This window comes from Condylura cristata, unplaced genomic scaffold (genome assembly GCF_000260355.1).
Source record: "Condylura cristata isolate star-nosed mole 26May11 unplaced genomic scaffold, ConCri1.0 scaffold00017, whole genome shotgun sequence".
Classification (NCBI taxonomy): Eukaryota; Metazoa; Chordata; class Mammalia; order Eulipotyphla; family Talpidae; genus Condylura; species Condylura cristata.
In genome coordinates this window covers 37,391,872-37,399,127 of record NW_004567118.1, presented here as the reverse complement: position 1 = coordinate 37,399,127, position 7,256 = coordinate 37,391,872, and the positions used below count along the sequence as shown (strand labels likewise).

Here is a 7,256-nt window from a genome sequence, read left to right as displayed (position 1 = left end):
AGTGCTCAATATTTCTTCCAGTACTTGACACTTCGTGATGTGACTTTTTCCCATTGTCCATTCCTTTTCCAGCAACTCCCCACCCCTTTACAGAATGAAAGCTCTGGTCACACCTGTTTCCCAGTGCCTGGAATACTTCTGGCAGATAGCAGGTATGCAAGATACAAATGGGGGAAAAGTGCTTTTTACAATCTTGGACACACGTTGAGCTAATCCCTCGATGCAAAAAGACTACTTAAGACTACTTTATAAAATATCAGAGCATTCACCCAGGGCTATGGAGGTGGGAGAGGATACAGTTAACCCAGGCATAACACTCACTGTCTCCAGGCCAGTGGGCATCTCCCTCCCTCCATGCAGGGTTCGCCCAGCTTTGTCAACCTCAGTCAGCTGGCAGGCCCCCCTCTGCCCTCCACTGGGTGGGACCCGCAAGGCCCTGAGGTGGGATGACCATTGAGTGGGCCAAATGGCCACGGCAGCAGGATGTGGAGGTCACCCCTCCTCGCCCCTCCCCCCTCACACACACTCCAGGGCCAAGGCATCACTACCCCCTACCCCGTTTGGAGAACCAACCCAAATCTGCACTGTCCTCCAAGTGTCATTGACTGCGCACAGCAGTGGGCCAGGCCCATGGGAGGAGCAGTGGATGTATGTCCCCTTCACCAGCTCCTGGGCTGCCCACTCTGTCCACCTGCCCTGGGAGGCCCTCAGGGAGCCTCCCACCCCTTTGTCCCGGGCTCTGCCACCTCAGCCATCCTGTGCAGGCTGTGTTTCTCCCTCTACACTTCTGCCACTCCCAACCCATCTCCTTGCTCCTTCTCTGCTTCTCTGGTTCTCTTCCCTGAGATGGGGACAGTCCCTGAGCCTCAGAGTCTGGGCTGGGTCTGAAAGTCCACCTGCTGCCCAGCCCAGTGATCCTAAGCCCTTCCATATTCACTTGTAAAAGCAGGTGAGTCCTACTTTGCCAACAAATGCCTAGCACCTAAGGAAAACGCAGCAGTCGCTCTGAGACTTGCTACCAACCAGGGCATCTCCAAAGCTGCGTCTTGTTGTGTAAGAAACATGATTCTCTCCACCAGTGCATGTTCAGACTCCCCCCACCACCATTTAGCTCTCATCGAGAAAGGCATGGAGCTCACCAGGCTCCTGCATGTCCTCTGAGCCTGGAGCCTCCTCCTCCTTTAAAACCCAATGCCTTGGAAGAACATTAGAAGCCAGAGAGGTTTTTCCACATGGATTTGGGTTGTGTCAAAAATGTCTGGCAAGATGGACCAGTCCCAGCTGGCATTCTTTCTCCCAACACAGCCAAACCAGGGTGCAGGCCAGCCAGAGATCCCAGGGCCCAGGGCAACTCCTCCCTATGCCATGCCCAAAGCATGCTCCCTGCCCCTGAGAGACCGCAGCCCCAGGCCCAGAGCCTACAATGATTTCCAATCCTGGGAGCTGGAGGTTGCTCCAGCTCCCCATGGGCCTTGGGGGCAGGAACACAGGAAAGAGAAGGGATCTCTGGGTGCACTCCTGGCCTGTCCCCGGTGCCCCCAGGTCACAGGCACTCTCACCTTTCCAACTACACTGAAAACTTGGGCCTGCCTTCTGTTTTGCCAGCTCTTTACCTGTACTATGTCCCCATTAAGGTGGGGGGTACATGGGGGGGCGTGTTCTCCAAGAAAGCCTTCAGTTCTACCAGTTAGGAGAGATTTGTGGGGGCTTCGCAAACCTTCCAGGCCTGTCAACTCTGCACCTCCTGTCACCGCCAGTCTCTTGCCCGCATGTGTCACAGTCACCCCCTGAACAACCTATGGTGTGGCTTTGGGGTCTTGCCCTGCCTCCAGGGACTGTTGCCCCTGTCCTGATCTGGCCCTGCCTCCCCTCCAGCTTCTCCTGTTAGCTCCCCACCTCCCAGGCTCCAGTCACAGGACAGGGCTGCTGCTTACCCAGCAGCCAATCCCTGCCCTCTCCTTTGGGCAGAACCCAGCTTTAGTTCAGAGTTCTTCTGCCCCTGGCAGCCCACAACTCTCAGAAAGGGATGTCCAGTCCCAGGGCTGGCTCCTGATTCACCTTGGCCCATCTTAGCATCCCGACCCTTTTGCAAGTTCAGACACCAGGCTAGAGCCAGGCAGCACTGGCATCTCCCTCATGGCTGCCATTCATGCCGAGGGGATATGGGGACTCATCTGTGCTCAAATCAAATAAGAGACATGATGCCCATTTGCATGTCCAGGGGTAGCTGCAAAGGAGGGGAAAATTGCACACAAGCCTCAGATCAGTTAAGGCAGAGTCACCTCCCCCCCAGGTTAATTCACAGCATGCTTAGACTCCCTCCCCAGCAGGAAGGACAGGCCAGCTGCTCAGAGGAGCTGGTGCCATGTTAACCAAAGGCAGACATAAGACTCAACTACTGTCGTCTCCATTTTTCTAATAAGAAGGATGGTCTTCAAACCAAAAAAGGAGGAAGGTTATATAACAGCAAATGTGGCTCAAGATACTTCTGGCTGCTTTCAAGGTCTTCTATTCTCAGACTGCTGGAAAAGATGCAAGAGGGGCTGAAAGCCAGAGGCAGAGAAGCAGGGAGGGCTGAGGATGCAGGAGACTGGCCCCAAGGGGGCCCCCCGAACACCCCAGTCTGGGACAGCCTCTCAAAGATGTCTGTTTAGTAATAAACAAGCGTAACAACAGCAGCAGCAGTCTGATACGATGCCTACTCTGTGCAGTGACTGGACTAAATACCCCACTTGTATTCAGTGGCTCCAGCCCCACGATCATCCAGTGGAATGGGGACTCTTTTCACCCCTATTTATGGGTGAGTCTAGAGAGGAGAGGGAAAAAAGCGAGACCTCAGAAGCCAACACAGGCTCAGGGTGCTTGGCTACCATTTTAGGAACTCACACTCGAGCTGCTCCTACTGGTTCCATCATCCAGGGTCAGGGCTGTGGGGTTGGTCGCCTCTGCTTTCCCTCAAGAGTCAAGCTTTGTGTATTCTTGTCTCTCTTTTCATTCATATATGTATATCTATTCATGCATATAAGAACTGGGGTGTAGACAAGAGGTGTGGGGGAAAGGATTCACCAGAGACAGAGTGGGGAGCAGAACTGAAATACACGGCTGAAGGCGAGACAGGAGAGGTCTGCTGAGCCGTGTCAACAGCTCCCTGGCCTGGGCTCGAACTCATGCTGCAGTGGTTGACAATAGCTTGGAAGTGCTGAGACTTGAACCCCTGTGCCACCAGAGAGGCCCCTCTTCTCTTTTCTACTATGATTAGGAAGTCAATACATTAAGGAGATATCGGACATCAGCCTAATACAAACATATGTGTATACAATATATAACATTTCTATTAACTGAAGCCCATACTTTTTTCAAGCTTTCTAAATTTCCCCCCCTAATGCCCTCTTCTTGTTTCAGGATACAATAGGGCATTAATTCTCCTGCCTCCTCAGGCTCCCCTTGCTGTTCTAGTTCCTCAGACTTTGACTTTTGATGACTTTGGCAGTCCAGAGGGCTGCTTGTCGTTTCGTTGGGTGGGATCTGTCTGATTTTTTCCTCATGATCAGACTGGGATGATGGGTTTGGGGAGGAAAGTCATGGAAGCCAGGGTCATTCTCGTTACACCATTCCAAGCACACACACAGTGACAGGAATTATCCCTGCTGATGTTGACTGTGGACACCTGGCTCTGGCAGGCCCTGTCAGATATTTTTTTCTGGAAAGGTGTTCTTCAGCCCTCTTTCCATACTGTTCTTGTTAGAAGGGTGTCACTTCAGACAGCTAGTACGTAAGGGGTAGGGAATTATATTCCACCTCCTTGATAAAGAATTATTCACACTATTTTTCTGTACAGGAATTTTCCTATTCTATATCTACTTATTCATTTATTCAATCACTTACTTGTACAGCATGACTTCGTGGCTATTTATTTTACATTTTGCAACCCAGTATATTTTGATTTTGCAAAGCATTTGATTTTGGTATCACAGGGATCCTGGGGGAAGTGTGTAAAATGTAGGAATTAACTCTGAAAAGTTCACTGAACCCCATATTTACCAAATGACAGTTATTCTTCCTGCAGCATTGAAGGTTGGGAAGTCAACATTGCTACCTGAATTTTAAGCAAACAAAACAGTGTGGGAACACAGAATTTTGGAAGGAACCCCCACCTGAAGGGAAATGACACTCCTATGATGCATATGCGGATGTTCTGTGTAGTGAACAGAGACAGACAATTAGTATCTGTGGGCCTTCGTCTATACACTGAGAGTAGATCCACCCCTACAAGCGCTTCAGGGCCCTGTCCGTGGTCCTGCCCCGCGTTTCCCAACAGCCTTGCATTCAGGCACTTCTCCAATCTGCATCTTTCTCTGGCACAACATGGGAGAGTGATTTTTAATTCTCTATATTCTCTGACTCAGTATGAAATAAACAAGATGAAATTAAGTAGAAATAAGGCCCAACTAAGGTTTATATTCAAGAACTGACACAGATAACAGGAGTGATCTCATTAACAAGTCAGGATTTTTTTTTAAATGCTTTTTTTTTTTTTTTAAGGAATTGCATTAGCGTGAAAGAGACTGAAGGTAACAACAACCGGATGCACTACACAGTTCTGGAGAGGAAATTCGTTGAAATAAAATAGCAAAAATAGACATTTTGGGATCCAGTAGGGAAATTGAAAACAGACATTTTGAGGTCAAGTAGGGAAATCTGAGTAAGATCTGCATATTAAGTGGGATGAAAATTTATTGAAGCAGAAAAGTGCTGATCATTTACTGAGAAAAAAATCAGGTTATAAAATAGTATGCACAGCATGATCACATCATATGGAGAAAATCTACATATAAGCACAGAAAGGTATCTGAAAAGATGTGCCCAAGATGTCACAGAGGGCTCCCTGGGAGATGGGAACATAAGACTTTTCTTTCTGCTTTTCCATATTTCTAATTTCCTACAGTACACACAAAACTGCTTATAATAATAAAAGACCATGCATTAAAAAGAAAGAAATCACCAACCCTACTCCACAATACAATGAAATTCTAGGCTTGTAGAGGTTTCTCAGAAAGCTCTCTTAGAGGGGAGGAGGTGGTTGGCATCCAGAAACCGAACATGAGCAGAAAGTGTGGTGTGCCATTCAAAAGGCAGCACCATCCTGAGCTGTTTGCATGTGTGTGAGGTCTTGGGTTGGAATGGTCCTGGGGTGGGTCTCCTAGCCCATTCCTTCCTGTTAATACTAGGAAAACCAGGTCATACAACTAATGCAAGACAGCTCCAGGGCCAGAGGTCCAAGGTTTGGCTCTGGGAATGGGGTACCCCATGGAAGTGTTCTGGGACTTCAGAAACAGTCCTTCTCCAAAGGTCTGGAGAAAGGAAGATGGGAGGGAGAGGGTGGTAAGGAGTAAAGAACAGGAGCACTTTTGTCAAATATTTAAAAGCTGCCACATAGAAGAGAGACCTATGTGAGTGTCCACAAAGAATATTAAAAACTAAGCGACAAGCAGGCTTGGCTCTAGAGTGAGGAGGGAGACTGAAGGACAGGAGCTGTCCAGCTACAGGAGCTATCCTCACCACAATGCGGTGAGGCTTGCCTGGGTTATGGACAGGGTGGGTGCAGGGGTGGGGATGGGGAGTGATGATGGGATGGGGAGGAACTCCTGCCAGGGATTGCTAGGAAGACTTGCCCAACACAAGGTGCAGTGTTCCTGAGGCTCCAGGTTTCATTCAGAAGTGGGCACTTCTCCCCTGAAGCCTATGTCCTGAGAGACAGGAACAGGGCCTCTCCCCCCTCTAGGGGGCCATTCAACCTCAAAGAGCACCAGTGTGGGGAGGACTTTGGCTGGTTTGGGGAGGGCAGAAGAAGCATCTTGATGGCTGTAGGAAATGCCCTCAGCAAAGTCCAGTAGGGGCAGGGTGAGCCTGTAGAAAGACTGGGTGGGAACCAACAGGCACTGCAGCAGTGAGCTTTCTGGGTTGGGGACCAAGCTCTCAAACTTGGCACCTGCTTCGTCCTCTTCCACCCTGGAGCCCAGGTCCCAGTCATGCCCAGGTGCCATGGAGAGATCGTTGTCTGTCATCTCCCACTTGCCAGGTGGCAGGGAGGTGTGGATCCAACCTGGCCATGCCCTGGTTTCCCCCCTATACTGGAATTCTAGGCACAAGCTGCCCTGGAAAGAGAATGCCAGTCAGTGCCCATTTGAGGCTTGTGGCCATAGGTGTCCTTGGAAACTCACTACTCAGGGTTTCCCTTCCCCAAGAGGAAGCATCGGTTATTCAGAATAGGCAGTGGCAGGAGGGCAGGGATGCTCTCCTGCAAGGTGGACATTGCCCTCTTGCTAGACTCAGTCATCAGCCCCGATGGGGCATTCATGGCTATTCCCTCCCCACTGGCAGCACCAACCCTCAGATGCCAGCCCTGCTAACAACCAAAATTAACTCCTGTGTTCCCCAGAGAGACCACAGGATACAGTCCTCAGCGGCCACTCCCTAAGGTTGGCTTTGGCTCCTGCCGCAGCCAGCACAGCCCGCTGCCAGCCAGGCCTGCTTTCAGGGCCTGAAAGCGGGGTCAGCAAGAGCTGGGCTCAGGAGAACCCAGGATGGCCCCCAGTCGCATTCTAGGCCGGCTGGGCGCAGCCTAGGAGTCAAGGCTGCGCAGCACTCCTACTTGTCCCTGCCACCCCTTGGTTAGGCCCGGTGGAGCAAGCGCCTGACTCCTCTCACAGAACTGGGGTTCCAAGCTGAGAGATCCCTGATTCTCCACAGGTTCTGACAGCTCCTTCCCCGCCCCCGCCCCCCCCACATCGAGGGAGCTGCAGCCCCGCCAGAGGGGCCCACACGGCGAGGGAGGGGAGGTGGGCAGAGAGGCCACCCCGAGCCGCTCGGGATGCTCCAGCAGGGCGCTCACGGTGGAAAGGAGCGTCCGGCAGTGCAGGGGATAGCTCCTGTCCTGGCGGGGGGAGGGGCGGCCTACTGGGGTTCCCTTGAGGGGCCGGGAGGTGGTGTGGGGAGAAGCCACCGCCGTGGGCCGTGTGGCGGCCAGGTGAACCCGTGAGGAGAACCGGGAGGGAGGCCAGGCCGGCCCGGGAAGAGGGTGGGGGACAAGGCGCTCCCCGCGATCCCGGCGCGGCGCCCCGCCGCGGTCCCCTTACCTCCTCGCCCTGGCCGAAGCGCAGTCCGAGGGCCGCGACGCGCTCCACGCGCAGGAAGCCGTCGGGGTCGCGGCCGCACACCTCGAACACCTCGCGCAGGCGGCGCACGGAGCGCAGCAG

The 7,256-nt window shown here is 52.3% G+C and overlaps 1 protein-coding gene across 1 annotated transcript in view; it reads right to left on the bottom strand.

Annotated features, from left to right (window-relative positions):
• The window catches only part of RAB11FIP4 (RAB11 family interacting protein 4 (class II)), a 103,761-nt gene extending 96,511 nt beyond the window's left edge, over positions 1-7,250 (bottom strand). Inside the window, exon 1 of the mRNA XM_004685159.2 lies at positions 7,137-7,250. The gene's annotated coding sequence lies outside the window, so the exon portion shown is untranslated. The remainder of the gene's footprint in view (positions 1-7,136) is intronic.
• Between the last annotated feature and the right edge of the window lie 6 nt (positions 7,251-7,256).